The sequence below is a fragment of the Haliaeetus albicilla genome, chromosome Z (genome assembly GCF_947461875.1).
Source record: "Haliaeetus albicilla chromosome Z, bHalAlb1.1, whole genome shotgun sequence".
Lineage (NCBI taxonomy): Eukaryota > Metazoa > Chordata > Aves > Accipitriformes > Accipitridae > Haliaeetus > Haliaeetus albicilla.
This window is the reverse complement of record NC_091516.1, coordinates 36,353,983-36,369,700: the sequence shown is the minus strand read 5'-3', so window position 1 is coordinate 36,369,700 and position 15,718 is coordinate 36,353,983. Positions and strand designations below refer to the sequence as shown.

The window sequence follows — 15,718 nt, the reverse complement described above, 5'->3', positions numbered from 1 at the left end:
CAGCAGAAACAACCCCATGCTCTTCTGCGGTACTCTGGAGCTCTGAAGACCTCTTCGTTTGAGAAACAGGATTTGTGTTTTGGTCACATCTTCCAGCTTGCTGCAGTAACACATTGAAGTGTTTGCTTCATCTGCTTTAATAGATCACTTTAAGATCGTGTAATCTTATTTGTGTCAATTTCACAGTTATTGAGGGCAAGGAGTGGAGGACTGCAGGAGTTTTATTTTATGAACCTTTCATCTGGGAAATGTCATCCACCTCTAGATTTTGTAGTGCCTTTGTCCCACTCGGGCAGTGAGGTGATTCAAATGATCATGTGTTTATTTCTTGAATGCGTCTTTGCCTGTTGATGACAGCAGGTGTCCCAGAATAGGCTATGCACTGAGAGACAGTGCATCTTGTTGCTTGTCAGTCTTAAAATTTTTCACCTATCCAGGAGGCAAAATGATGAAACGGGACCCTGCGTAGCAGTGGGAAGAGTTGCCCACCTGGCCCTTGGCTCTTCTGGCAGTGTGGGAGGCAGTGTCGGAGCTGGCGTGGGGCCCTTGCTTGTACCTGTGTCTCTCACTTATCAGAGGTGTGTAGAGCTGGGTTTATTTAGGGCACAGGGGAAGTCTGAGGATGCCATTTTAGCCACAGCTCCTTGGGAAGCAGATACCCTGCCACTTTAGCCGCTCCCCTTAATGTCTGTTATACTGATGAGTTGAGAAGAAGGTAGATGATACCTGCTCTTCTAAGGTGGTGACAGAATTTGATTGTTGCTGCTGGGATACCTTTGCATGCAGTGCAGTGTTAGTCTGTTTGATTTCCATGTGCAAGCTGTTAAAGACCAGATAGGGTGAAACTGTGAGAAGAGGCACTTTTTCAAACCTGCCTGTATTCATATGCATAAGACTGAGACTGTAATGTCTCTGTTGATGGTGTTTTCTGATTTTGCTTGTAAGTACTGGAAGTATGATGACACAGCCCCATGGGAGGCGTGGGTCATTGGGTGCAGCTGGAAGAGCCCCGTGGTGGCGAAGGAGTGGCTGCTAGGATGAGACGGCTCCAGGAGACATGGAGGAGGATGGCGAGTGGCTGGGAGATCCTTTCAGACAAGAATAGTGAGCAGTGGGAGATTCTTGCAGGCTGTGCTGCCAACTTTTCAGCCCCTTAAAGAGCCAGAAAAATAATGTGTATTAAACTTGTTTTCCCCCAAGAAAACTTATGAAGTGTCTTAGGTGTAGGAGAAAACTATTTGGTGAGTGACGTAAGCATTAAGATGTTTAAGCTGAAAGTGGTGCAAACTGTGTGGTGCAGACTTTCACTGAAAGGTGCAAATTGTAATTTTTACAAGTGACACGACAATCCTCGTTACAGTGCTGTGGATCTCAGTAGGCAGTCCGCTCACCTTCTTTCTACTGAAGTTGCTGAAGACTTTTCAAGTCTTCCTGGTAAGTAAAATTTTTCATATTTGAACTGTTGTTCCTGTGCTCTACCAAGACAAACCTTTCCTTGAGTCTATCATGACACTTCTTTTGGCTTCTTGAGCCTGGCTTTCACTGGGAGCCTTTGCATACCACGGGAGCCTTTGTACACTGCAGGAGCTGGTGGGGCTCTCTGCTGAGGAGCTGTTTTCCCAGGCATGGTCACCTTCTCCTGGTTATGCAGTTACCATGTCCTTCAGAGGTGAAGCAGTTGATCCCAGGCTTTTAAAAGCACTCTTTCTTAGGTGTGGAACTGACAACTGCACTGGCACGTGTCAGGGAAGGTTAAACCTAACACTTCTGTGAGAGCTGGAAATGTAGCAAAGCATTGGGCAGGAGATACATGCCATTGAGAAGTTCTGGGTCTTGGATGGAAAGACCCGTCACCCCTGGAGTGGTTTGAGAGACTGTTAGTCAGCAGCTCATCTTGGCCAGGATCTGACCAGATTGTCTTTAGGACATGATTTCTCAGGAGGTGTCCTGTGAAGCCTCACTCATGTCAGACAGGAAGGACTTCCGTAGAAAATCCTGTAAAAAATCCTGTAGTAGGGAGAATGAAGCCACCTGTTTTCATATCCTGAGAAGCTGCAGGCAATAGGAGTTGTTTGGTTCCCTGTGCTTCAGGAGTGGTGTGGTGAACCTAGGTGAACATCAACAAGATGAAGCATTTCATGTACGTTACAGCAGTGATATAAATCTAATTTTTTAGCTTTCCACTAGTATGTCATTGTCTTGCAGAAGGTTAATTTTGAGCAGTACTTTCAACTGTTAACGTTTAAATTCCTTATTTAATGCTAAGTAAAAGGTAAGTAAGCAAGGGCTTTTTTCCTGCTGAAGAGTATGTCAGTTCATATCATCCACAACTACCTGCAGCATGACAGTGTTTTGCTAGAAGTCTTGAGGGAGGGGTGAGCTGTAGTGAAATTGCATAATCATTGGCGATCGCTTAAGTGTTGGATGTGTCACTTAAATGTTGTATGTGAAGATACAGTCTTTCAAAGCATGTTAGAATTTAAAAAACTTTAACCTATTCAGATCTTTTTTAAGTGGCATGGCTTAAAAGAGCTAACAATAAAATGCACGGTACCCACTGTGTTAGAAAGAGAAACTGTCTGAGCATAGATGCTTGGTTACCTATGTTTTTTCTACAAAATGACTGTTAGTTTTAGGCTTTCTCAGAGAGGAGTCATGGAAGCTTTGGGGTCAATAAGGAGCAGCTTGTGTTGTGCCTTGAGGTGTTCAGTTGGCTGACCTTCCTGGTGGACTTCTCAGACCATTGCATGCAAACCACAGTGCAGTTTCTTGGGTGTCACTGAACAGCAAATCTGTTAAAGACGATAAGCGTTTTTGCCAAGCAGAAATACGTCTGCAGCCTTTAAGAACAAGGAAGCTTAAATGAAGCTTGCTTTTTAAGATCTGCTGTAGTAAGTGAGGACCATCAGCAAACAGTCTGACAGGAGACAGGTATTTTAGCAACAGAAATAATGAAAACTGTCATTCGGTCTTTAATTGTGGAAGAGCAGTAGGAAAACAGCTAATAAATGGTTGTTAATCTGGAGTACCAATATTCAGCTTATAGTCTATGTACTCCTGGGTACCATGGATGATTTCTAAGAGATCTGCAAAAGCTACTTAAGAAAAGCAAGCTGATCGTTAGACTTAAATTCTCAATGCAAGTCTGCACATCCTGTAGGAAACTTAAAGATTAGTGTTTTTCAATTTCTAAGAAAAAATTTTCCAGACTTAAGTCTAAATAATAGTTTGCTGGAAAGAAGACTGTATACAGAGACATTCCTCCATTCATAAATAAATAACATTACCTAGCTAAGCTCATATTTCAATACTGGGGCATTGTTTTGCTTTGCTGTTACATACTTTTGCAGTAGTTTAAAGCTAATATTCCAATGAGAGAAAACTGGGGGAAGCATCAAGGGAGAGCGAGAAGGAAACTAATGCTTAGTAAGAATCATTATTTTGTTTACTGTATTAAATCTGCCCTTACTAAAAAAACCAAACCAAAACAAAAAACACCAAAACAACAAAAAACCCAGCCAACCAACCAAATGAAAACAGCAAACCTTCAGCAAATGAGCGGTGTAACAGTTGAAATTTAAACTTAGGAAATAACTATATCCACAGAGAACTTCGAACTTAAAAGTTTAATTGACTTGAATTAATATGGAATGATGATTTTGGTTTTTTTAAATAGAAGTGGCCCATTTATTTTTACAGGCTGTATAGGGACTTTGGTTTGTTTCTTGCTCTGTTAAGTGTGCTTTGGAAGAGAAGGGTATTTTGCAATGCAGAATGGCACTTGGAGTATAGACAATGACTGTATCTTCTTGAGTCCTGTCTTTGCCTCTTCTTGGACATGCAGCAGGAAAAGAGGACTAGCTTTCTCAAGGTTGTTCTCCTTTTTCTTTGTATATCTTTTGGTGATGTGATACCTGTAGCTGCCAACCTCAGAAGGTTATAAAGGGATACAGGGAAGCAGCTAATAGCTTGAGCACCTCTACAGAATGGTTCACAATTAACATTAATTGTCATTGAATTCTCTGACATATATCTCTAGGCTGGGATTAATTTTTGCATATGGCTGAGCTTAACCCAATTTTTCCACTGTGACATTTGAAATATGAAAGCTCTGAGTGGCCTGGGGTTGGGATCTCTGGTTTGAGGTAAGACGTGGGTGACTGCTGCTGCATGGGGAGGTCAGCTTTGCTGAGGAAGACTTTGTGTTTCACTATTGAGCCCTAAACCTTGAAGGAAACATAAATCCTGTCTTGCCTCTAATGCTTTCATAAAATTTTACAGTTCTTTTCTGTAATACTAAACCCCTCAAATTTAGCACTCAAGGGCTGGAAACTTGCAGTAACTACCTGTCTTATCAAAAATCTTTGAGGCAGAACCTCTGTAGTCTGCAGCTCTCACATCTATCTTTCCCTTTCATACTGTCCTTAATGATTCTGCAAACAAGGTTCTTGAAAGTTAATCATCAAGAGTAATAATGACTCTCTCTGCTACATTTCATTTGGCATAAGAAAAAGCTCATTTTAGGCTTGGCAGGAGTTAAAATCCCAGTAATGCTCATGAGAATGTTCTGCAAGCAAAGCTTCTGTTAATCCCGTTCCTGACATGCTCACACATAATTTGATGTGAAATCTGAAGCACTTATAGTGAAGATCTGCACCTGTGTTTTTGAATGTAGGGAAAGCAGTAATATGGGCACAAACCAATACCCAGCTAAAGGGTATTACTAGCTAAAGGTCAGAATGACCTTTGGATTGTTAATATCAATACAGGGGTTGTATTGAGGCAGGAGCAGATATGATTGATGCTCTACAACCTCATTGAGTGGATGTAGCAACACATGATAAATCACTGCATTTGTGTAAGTTCAGTCAGAGTAGTTTTTTCAAACTCCAGAGTTAGTCATAGCTAACTGAGTTGTTGCTAACCAAATTCTGCAGTGAAATGCCTATGTTTGTGCAGAACAAAACTTGTTAAACTTTCTTGTAGCTGCTGGTATGTATAATTTCTTTGTATATCTTAGAAGTGTGCAGACCCCTGGCTGTACACAGTTTAAAAAATAGCAAAGGTTAGTGAATGACAATATAATAATCCAATGATGATTAGTAAAATCCATGCCCGTGCTACTTGTGAAAAGCACTAACAGCTTTTTTCAAAAGTATGGTTGTGTTGCTTTTCAGCATTAAAAATGCCAGGGTTGTAGAGGTTTTAGCATGGAAAAAAAGGCAAACTCTTTTCTGAGCTAGCATAACCTTAAACACAGCAAAATCCCAAACATTTAAAAATGCTTGCCACTGAAGCTGTTTGCATTAGGTATTTTTGTTATGGTGAAATTATGATTTCTTAAATTTTCATGCTATTTTACTGCATTTCCATGGTGCTTGCCAAGAAAACAAGCTATTGGAGATTACGCCTGTCAAGATCTTGAGTATTTAAAATGACCTTTGCAATGTGGTGTGAATTCTGGATTTTGACCCTAAACCTGGTATATCCTGATACGCATGGGGTTGGCTGGGACATGCAGTTGTCCCATGGTGCGTGCTCTTTGCCAGTCCTTCAGAGGCAGCTGAATATCTTGAATATGTGAGTAAATGTAAGGGTAACACCCTTGTGGCCAGGGTTTAGCTGATGAGAAGGAACTGTAGTTTGTTACTCACCACTGGCAGAATAAAGTAAATTGTTTTCATAATGATGCTGCAGCAGGAAAAGAGCAATGTTTACCATTGGGGACGTAGCCCTACCCTGGGGTAGTTCTGACTTTTGTCTTTTCAAGATCTCTTCCAGCAAGCAGTCCTGCAGAAAAGTCAGTCACCTGGTGGGTGCTGTGCAGCATCAGAGGGGAGAAATGCATCATGTCCATCATGGGCCGAATCCTGGACAGCCCTCACTCAGTCCTTCAGGGTTTACTTTTTCAGGCCAGGATCCTCAACTCTTCCTTGCTTTTTCTTATTTTGGTTCTGAAGTGAGGCTGTGAGGATGGAGAGTGAGTGTAGCGCTTACTGGGCTTCCCACTCCATTTTTTTCCCCAAGGAAGGCTCAGACTTCATGTCTCCAAAGGTGTTGCACATACATTGCATCCTGACACAAGCTAGCACTGCTACTGAAAGAGGGTTTGTGGATGGATTTATATTACCCTGACCTCCCTCCCGCCCCCCCCCCCCCCCCCCCCCCAAGTAGGTTTTAACCCGTGGAAGTTGATCAGTTGACTCCCGTAACTGCTTGCACAGAGGCACAAATTTGCGCTGGGAGGTGGGCATGGATGGAGACCAGGGGACGCAAGTGGCCAGAGGTAGCAGGTAGGCAGGACAACTTAAGTATGCAGGCTGCACCCCTCATAACTGTAAGGGGGAAGAGCAGTTATCTAGCTTGTTTCTCCAGCCCTGTTTTTGGAATCCAGGGGTTAATTTTTAAGCCATTCACCCTGGCACACTGCTACATATCTGATGTGTGTCTTAAAACTAAGATGTTTGCATAATTCCTTATCAGTGTACAGTTGCTGTGTAGGACCTATAAAGCCTAAACATGCTGTAATTAAAAAAGAGTATGGATAGAAGAGCGGGTTACCACGTACTACAAGTGGAATGCTGCAGGGGAAAGAGGAAGACAGCAGTGACCTGGTGATAGGCCAGGTGTGAGAGCTAAGCATGTCAAACTCTTCTCATGTCAGTACAGGGAAGACTGCATTGCTGCTTGGTGCTGTTGGTGCTGTGGCTGAAAATAAAACTTTACATTTGTTGTCCGAGGGCGAGATACCAAAGGATGGGAATGAAAGGTAAAAATGTTTCTACATTTCTTCCATTAATATGGGGATGACCTGAGGGGAAATTATCAGTTTTAGTGGGGACTTTTTTGTTGTTAATCTTCAACCTGTAACAGGTTCTCAGTGGAAGTAAATTTAGAAACTGAACTGGTTTTAGTTTGAGAAGGTTCCCTGTGCAACTTCCATCCCACAACTGGTTGATGCGGGAGAAGGAATTGATGTGCTGTGTAACTCAAAATGCCCATCTCCCTGTCTCATACGGAAATGTGAGTGTTGAAACTTGCTGCAGAAAAAGCAGCTTACAAAAACACCACCACCTGTATGGAGGCACTGGCTTCAGCTTGGTATTTAGGAAAGAGAATTGACAGCACTTGATGGTAACTCTTCAAGTAGCTGCCGTACAAATGCAATATGTTTTTTTATTAATCAAGAAAAAACCTGGCATTTCAAAAGAGGGCTTTACTGCACCGCCTTCAACATATGTACATGCCTGATGTAGAAAAAATTGCACGCTTTTACTGTTCAGCCAGCACGATTCATGTTAAATGCAAAGCTGCTTGTATGTAGTGGGCAGCAGAAGCAGCTCCACGGACTGACAGGTGAAGCACTGGGAGCAGCAACACTGCCATCTCCTTGCTGCATCCAAAAGTGAAAACTCAAAATTGCTTGCAGGTCCATTTGCCAGTTGGATATTGTAGTTCTTTGTCGCAAATTAAACTGGGAATGTGATACAGGAGGATTCAGGAATGTATGAATTTCCTGCAGTATGTTCTGGTTGTTTTGCTGACCAGCGGCCATGTTTTTAACATGATACGAAGTATCACCCTAACCAGTCTAATGACATTCTCCTTCTGTTATGACTTTGTGCAATTGGACAAGAGAGAGAGGAAGATAATTTTAAAGGGGTGTGTGTGATGAGGGAGTTCTAATGCATGATCAGTAAGATAAGGATATTCAGAAGCAGAACAAATTTTACCTGTGTTCAAAAGTCAGAGATGTCCTTACATAATTTGTAAAGCTTGAGGAAATCCCTTTTTATAGCTTTTTGGGTTTTTTTGGACATGAACAGTTTTGTTTTGTTTTTACAAAAAAAAGAGTAAATTCCACCTGTGAATTTTAATTGTTTTTTAATAGTAAATACCGCTGCAAGGTTCAACTTCTGAATTTCATATAGCCAAACACAGCAAAGTTTTGTTTTTGCTATTTCTCCACTGTTTTGAATAACTTGGTTCAAATCCCCTACTCCAGCAACCTTGCACAGCTCCCTCCGGGCGGCTGTGCTGTGACTTACACAACCAGGGAGCTGACTCTCCAGCTCCTTGAACAGAAGTTGCCTGTTTTCTCAGCACAGAAGCCTTTACTCAGGATGGTAACCTCTACCAAGGTTTCTCTTTAGTAAGTTGCAAAATGTCTTGCTGTGCAGGTTGGAGAACTGCTGTTTTTTAATCTTGTGTGCTGAGATGAAAATTGCTCTTCCTTTTCCTTGTCCTCCGCCTAATGTTAAATCGTTGGTGGTGGTGGTGAGAAGAAAAGGGCAGTGATTCTGACGTGCTTTTAAAGGTTAAGAGCTGTCTTTGCGTTTTGCTTTCTTGGTGTAGGTGCCCCTGAGCAGTGCATGCTGTTCACAGTGTGTATGGGTATGTACAACTTAATAAGCTGGGTATTTTCAGTGGGCAAACTGGCTGAGGTTGTTTTGGTACTGAAAACCTTTGCTGTGTGGACAAGGTGGCTTTTGTATTTGTGTCCTTTGAGAGTCAAGAAACTTCAGGGTCTGGCACCTGTCAGTAACTGGCATAATTTGTTACACTGTCTTGAAAGCCTGAATATGTTACTGAATAACAGGGTTTTTCTATGCTATCATGATGGTAAAATACTCTGTTCTTTATCTCTTAAAAGATTCGCTTCCATGTTTTCTCATTGCCTGCATTTTTTGGAAGAGGCCATGCATTTCTCAAGGCAAGAGAGAAAGAAAAATGTCCAGACAACATTGAAAAATGCTAGATACAGAACACTGTGAAGTAACACCTGGCTGTTTTGTAATCTCAGGTTCAGATAATTCTCTTGAATATATTTAGACTATCACCTGTAAAAAGTGGTGAGTGCAATTCATTGAAAAGCAATGAAAGGTGTTATGTGAAAGTGACAAAAGGTGATCTAAGCTCTTAAGTTAGTTGCTATAATACAGCATGTTGATTTTAGCTTTAGTTTTTCTGGGTTGCTGTATTGTCATAGTGAATATGGAAACACATGACATTCATTCACTTCTCTTTTTAATATTATGAGGTGTTTCCACATAATTGGCAGCTGATAGTCTTTTGGGGAAGACACATCTGTGAAGCAAAGCTTGTAGTATAGAATTCCTGGTTGTTGGTGTGGTTTTTGGTTTTGGGCTTTTTTTGGTTGTTTTTTTTTTTTAACCTCTTGATTTTCTTGTAGTGTGCTTCATTCATTCTGTTAAAGAACATTAGCCAAAAGTACAGGCAGAATTTAAACTTTGTTTTCTGTTATTTTTCTTTGAATACTTAGAGTAAGATTTGGAGGCTCCTCTGCTGTTTCTTCTTGCCAGGTTTTAGCACCAGCAAATAATTTTCTGGATTACTACTTTTGTGATAGGAGAAGGAGACCTTGTAGGATAATAAGGGATGATGCTTGTATGGTGAGAGGAGAGGTAATTGTCTTCTTCATACTGACCTTGTTGAAGTAAAAATATGTTGAATATGGGGATGCTCCATATTCAGTGACCTCTGCTCTTCAAAGACTGTTGTTTGTTGACCACATAAAATATTCTAATGCTGCCTCTGAAAGAACATTTGCTTCCCTAAGCAAATGCACCCTGTTGCGAGTACATATAAATTTTACATGTCCCTAAAGTGGTTGTTTAAAGAGTTCAACCTGAAGCCAAAGTACTGGTATTTCCTATTTTCATTCTACAGTTGTGCATCCTCATTTCCTTTCTCTAGTGCTCTGTGGCTCTTGGTCTTACACAGTTGTAGTGCTGGTGCCCTCTGTCTTTATTGGAATTTGAGTCAGAACCATTGCCATGTTTTTCATTAAAATTTTATTAAAATAATCTTTTGTTGATATTTGCATAATATTGTAACTGAGATGTGAGGAGTGTCAGGGTGGCAGTGGAATTGAAAGCTGAAGATCCCAGTCCAGTTTGATCTAAATTAAAATGGCTGTTTGAGACCGAAGAGGGCTTTACTGCTTTGTTGCTCCAAAACCTGGTTTAGCACAGGCTCTGCTGCAGGTTAAAGCTGATGCACATGAAGGCAGGCCTGAGGCAAACCTATCTTTCCTTTAACTTAACGTTTAGAAAAAGTTGGGGATGTTGATAGGCCAGTAAATGGTTCTGTGAAATAAAGATGTTTTTATGAGAAGTGAAGCTTCACAGGTGGGAAAGGGGAAAAAACATTTGCGGCTTTGCTCTGTAAATCCTGTAGCGTATTTGTTACTTGACTTTCTTCCCCACAGTGTCTTGCACAGGTGATTAGCGGATATCATCACCAGTCCCACTGAGAGAAGGTGGAAGCTGTGGAAAAAACCACTCATAGCATTCACAGGAATGTTTTTAGTGTGCTGTCTGTGGGCAGTGTGTGCAGCCTTAGTTATTCATAGCTATATGTTGGCTTTACCTGTGGCTTCTGTACGAGCATTTAAAATAGTTTTTCTAAAAAAGCTAGCACATAGAGGTTGTGGCTGACTTCAGATATGAGTAGCAAATATACCTCTAGTTGCAATTATCAAGGTATTGATCTGGAAATTGTATTTCAGTAAGCTTGGTGAATAGTGCTGTAATACTACGTTCTCTAACTGAAAATTTGTCTTCATGGTCTCCCAGAGACTTCTTTGAGTAATGAAAATTTGCTTATAAGGTAGTATTCTACTGTGTTTTCTTTCTCCTTCTTATTTAGAATCCCTAGGACCTGGTTACAGCAGGCATATGCTTGAATAGAGGATTAAAAGAAATGTTTCTGATCTGGATGGTAATTGATATGTAGAAGGAAGTAGTACAAGTTATATGGTGGTGGTGGCGGGTTTTTTTGGTTGGTTTTTTTTTTTAAATACAAGTGGGCTGTGACAGCCAGAAGTACCTTGTAATAGATTTATGTGCTTCTGAATTTGACAGATCAGAAGAAAGTCCTCAAATAAATTAAATATATGCAAACACACATATATGAAGGATTGTGGCTTTTTAATGAAAAATTTCCTTAAGGTGACTATCATGTTATTCTACATAATATATTCCAGGCTGTCTTCTATTTATAATCGAGTAGGTGTTTTCTTTAATCTTTGAGGACTTAGTCACAGTTGTCAAAATAATGAGCTTTTTGTGGTGTAATTTTTTGTTGTTCCTGTACCCTCCCCCCCAAGCTTAAGTAATTGTTACCAGAAGAAACAGGGTTTTTTTCCCTTAAGTTTACACTGAAATATGGTTATCCCTCTTAAAACCCGACAGCATGTAATGTTTGTAAGGGAGCTCCGGCAGTGCTCGCTTTAAAGGATCACCTGGGAGGCTTGGGTCAAACAGGAGGACCTGAAGGGTGCCTGCAAACCTGAAGTGCTTACATGGATGTTAATTTCATACTCAAGACCTGGTTGGATTAAAGGGTTTAATTATGTCATAGCTTTTGGCAAGCTATGAGTTGTTACTCATGTGCGTAGTGTGACTACAGGTGTTGTCCAGACAGGCAGCCAGTAGTGGTGTGATCAAAGGAGAAGAATCAGCCACTACTTGCAAACCACCCTTCACCTGAGCCCAGCCGCCCTCACACCCAACCCCATGTCTGTGGCCTCTGCCACAAACACCAATGGTTCGCGGCCCATTCCCAAGAGGCAGACCGAGGAGGGATGCACTGTTCTTGGGAGCCGAGTTCTTGAGCTGAGGTGCCACAACTTCAAAGTCCTTGCAGCTCTTCTGCCTCTCCCCACCTCTGCAGAGATCCAGGGTCTGGCGGAGAACTGGCCTGGGCTGCAGCCACCTGCCTGTCTGGCTTTTGGGTCCCCAGTGGCCTCAGACCCTAGCTCAGAAACCTGGAGCCACTTGTGAAAACAGGGAAATCTCCATGACAGGCTGTTTCTAGAGCTAGTGAAGTCTGCAGGTCAGCTAATGTGCTGCAACGGTTTTTGTGGGCAGTTGGACCCTACTCTAGCAGTTTATTTAGATGCAGGTGCTTAGTTATAATTAAAGTCCTTGTACAAGCCATAGGCTGCTAGAAGTCCTTTCTCAGCAGAGGCAGAAGAGAATTTTCTTTCCCCTTAAGGTACCTACAACTAAAGTGGATGATTATACCTTTGTTTGCTCTGCAAGCAGTAAGCCATAAGGAAGCACACTGGGATCTGAAAACTCCGGTTAGCGATAGTGACTGTGGCGATCAATGGCCTCTTGTGGCAAGCAGCAGTTTTGGTAAAATTTTAACTCTCTACTTAAATATTGAGTAGCTGCAACCATAGAGATGACTGGTGTAAGCTGATTCATGGAGAGCTTCATAATTGGTTGGATGATTCACAGTTTGCCTGCTCTGTTTTCTCCAGCAGAATGAAAGGTAGATTTTTTTACAGTAAAAATAAGTCAGTTGTATCCTGCTAGGGCTTGTGAAAAATACCCAGTGGATAATAGCATAGATGGGCAACAGATTTCCATGGGGTGTCTTGTTGAAAAGGCATTGTGGGGAGAGTCAGAGTAGATTCCCCTATGTATAATGCAGAAGATCCAAAAGATTTTGAAAAGATTTTTTTGTAGGCAAAAAGCGGGTGTAATGTACCTGTTTGATACCTGCTACCATGCTGGCAGCCACAAAACATGCACTGTACGTTGTACCTTTGAAAAAAAACCTGTATAGGCTCTTGCTTTCTGTGCAGACATGCAGTATTGATCTGTTTCTCTTAACTTTGTCTGGCCTGTTTCTTTTGGGGCCTTCTGTCTTGTGAGCCTTTCATGATAATCTTCTGGATCAAGAATGAAGTCTTCAGATGTGCAGTAGAGATTTTTTTTTTAGGTGTACTTTCTTTCCATTTGGATCTGTGGGAACCCTCTTACTGTTGACTTACTGAAATCCAGCTCAGACCCGTGGTGACTTGCATTTAAAAGACACTATCCCTTCAGGTAGCCCACACCCTTCTAAAAGCAGTTGGGCGAACAGTTTGAATTATGTATGCTAAATACAAGCTGATGTAACAGTATTATATGTCTGCATATTTAGAAGTATGTTACCTAGAATAGTGTTGGGATAAATGCGTCTACCCCATCGTGATTGGTGTTCTCTTTTGATTACACCAAAATAAATATGAATGCATGAGGTTTCATCGTAAATATGCAGATATTCTTGTTCTAAGCTTGTGCATAATGCAGTCATTCAGTAACGCAGGAGAGTGGTGGAAGTGCTCTATATTAATTTAGTAAAGATAATTTGTGGGGCAGGCTGGTGTCTGACCTTTCTGAGCTTTCTTTGTATGTCCCGTACCAGCATAAGGGGGTCCCAGACTCTTACCAGGATCAATAACTGCTACTCTAATGCAAATGCTGAATAACTTTGTACTGAGTAGTTTCTGGCTAGCTTGGAATAGAGGGAATGAATTGAGTTTGGAAAGGGCTGGTGTGCATGCTTTTTATCAGGATGGCTTGATAGTTTTTTGTGTTAAGTGGTGCATCAGGATCTTGGCTTGTTGGATGCAAATGTGTTGGTTCTGGTTTCTGTCAGAAATGGTCTGCCCTGGTAATCTGGGAAATAAAAGCCAAACTTTTGTGGGAGGATTTATTATAATTCCCATATCAAAACTTGCCCTTTGGGTTTATGTGGTAATGATGTCAAACCCTGTTTCTTATCTCTTTGCAGAAAGGACGTTTTTCTGACAGCTCCCCAGCTCCAGGGGTGTGTGGGAGGCTCCAAGGGGCGGCAGGTACGTACAATGAAACTAGGTGTATCGCCACCCCCGCCCCCTCCCTGCAGCAAGGGGTCTGTGGTGGATTCGTGGTGGCTGTATTACCGGTGTCTTTGTTAGTAGAACAAATAAATACGCTGCAGGAACACTAGGGACTTAATTCATATGGAAAAACATAAAATAAGGATTTAGTGATAAGCTCCATTTATTACTTTCTTTTGCTTCAAGACAAGAATACTTCTCAAGAAACATCAGAAAAGGGACTTTTTTCCACTCAGAACATACTGTATGTTTACCTGTGCTTTACTTACCACTGAAAGTTCCTGTTCAGGATTGCAGCTGTCCTGTGTTACACAGTTTATGTGTGTGAGGGTGTACTGGGCTTGCATTCAGAGGTGTTTGAATCTTCAAAAATATTGCAGGGCACCTAGGATAGGTTTTGGGTTTTTTTTAAAGCATACATGCCTGTTAATTTAGACATGGAGGTACTTTCATGAGTGCTGTTAGTTGGCAGTAGGCATCTTGAAGTAACTTTGATGACTGACTGAGTCCTGTGAGCTGGAGAAGAAATGAGGAAGAAGCTGAGCAATATTTTTTTATTGTGAGAGTATGTTTACGAGGTAGGGGAAGATGGACTTGGAATTTCAGGGACATTATTTATTGGTCATTTGAACAGTTACTACTGCAACACTGACACTGTCACAGCCCAGGTTCAATATCTGGGAGAACTCAGTGAGGCAGAAAAGGATTGTAAAACATCTGTCCCCTGGGCAGCTCTTGAATACTGGATTTGGGATAGCTCAACATTGAAGTTAGCAGAAGGTACTGGTACTGCAGCTGTGGTTAAGTCCCACTGATCATCCATGTAGTTTTACGTTAATAATATCTGTTCAGCTTGCTTCTTTTCAGCTAGGCTGAGGACCCACAACAGTGCCTACAACCTCTGAGAGCTCAGAAGTTGACTTGTCCAAGGCCAGAGTTCGCTTTCTTTTTGTTAAAGAAAGACAAAGTAAGCAGAAGCAAACCCATTTACTCTTTCCTGTTGCTCTTTGGAATTGAAGGCTAACATGATATTTCTAACAATCCACCCCCAATAATCTGAAAAATAAGAATTTTAATATTCTATTTGTCATCTTGTAATCTTTGCTTTGGGGAGGGGAGGGGGGCATAATATTTTGTCATCTTGTCATTTTTGCCCCCGAAAAAAATTGCATAGTAGTAAATGAAAAAGGAATGTGAGTTTAAAAAAAAAGGATTTCTTCAAGTATTCCACAGAAGATTATAAATATTCTCTGCTTTAAGCTCAAGCATTAATTTCCTGAGCACTACTTGATGGCATATTTATCATGCAGAATTAGGAAGATATTGAATTTTGGCCTTCACATAAGGTTTCAGCCTAAAACTTGGAATTTCAATTTCCTCAGAATTTTTATCCTCTTTTAGCACTAGTGCACCTCCTCCAGCAAGCTCTGTGGTGGAGTTAAAGACCACATCAAATTATCCTAAAAAGCTTCATCTAATTTGTAAGCACCTAGCAACTGCAAAGTATTTTGGTTACAGTTTGAAATGTATATAAGCCCATGCTCTACATGTATGTTAGTCATAAAGGGCTACTAGTCTGCTAGTTTCTGCCTCAGCAGAAAAATTAGTCCATACGTATTGTATAATAAGAAAAAGATTGTAAAAATGTTTTTCATGAGATGGTCTAAAAATGGCACTGAGCTTGAGGTTTTGAAAGGGTGAGAACTAAAGCAAAGGATATATCTAGCCTGTCCTCACTGGTCTGAAATAAATGAACTATGTAAATAAAACTCAGCTGTCAGAGGTAAGCTGTACACTTCTTACTGTGTAATTCTGATTACTTAGAATACAAGCATTGCTAACTTCTATTTTTGGAAACAAAACTTTGAGCAAATTGAAAAAAATCAGGTTTAAGCAAAATCTCACAGTTGGAGTTCTGTGGTTTTTTTATGTATGAAGCCTTAAAATCTTTGTTATCAAATAGGCATCAGTAAACACTGAAGCAGGTCTGTATTCTGTTAAAGCTTTCAAAAGCCTTTGAAGAAAGTTATTTTGGGA

The 15,718-nt window shown here is 41.0% G+C and overlaps 1 protein-coding gene across 11 annotated transcripts in view; it reads left to right on the top strand.

The window, feature by feature from the left end:
* The window catches only part of SEMA4D (semaphorin 4D), a 99,688-nt gene that overhangs the window by 42,219 nt on the left and 41,751 nt on the right, over positions 1 to 15,718 (top strand). For 10 of the 11 annotated variants that reach the window (XM_069775853.1, XM_069775852.1, XM_069775849.1 and 7 more), the window contains one exon: positions 13,594 to 13,657. The gene's annotated coding sequence lies outside the window, so the exon portion shown is untranslated. Of the gene's footprint in view, positions 1 to 1,413; positions 1,435 to 13,593; positions 13,658 to 15,718 lie in introns of those variants that run through there. The other variant, XM_069775848.1, reaches the window with a different exon arrangement.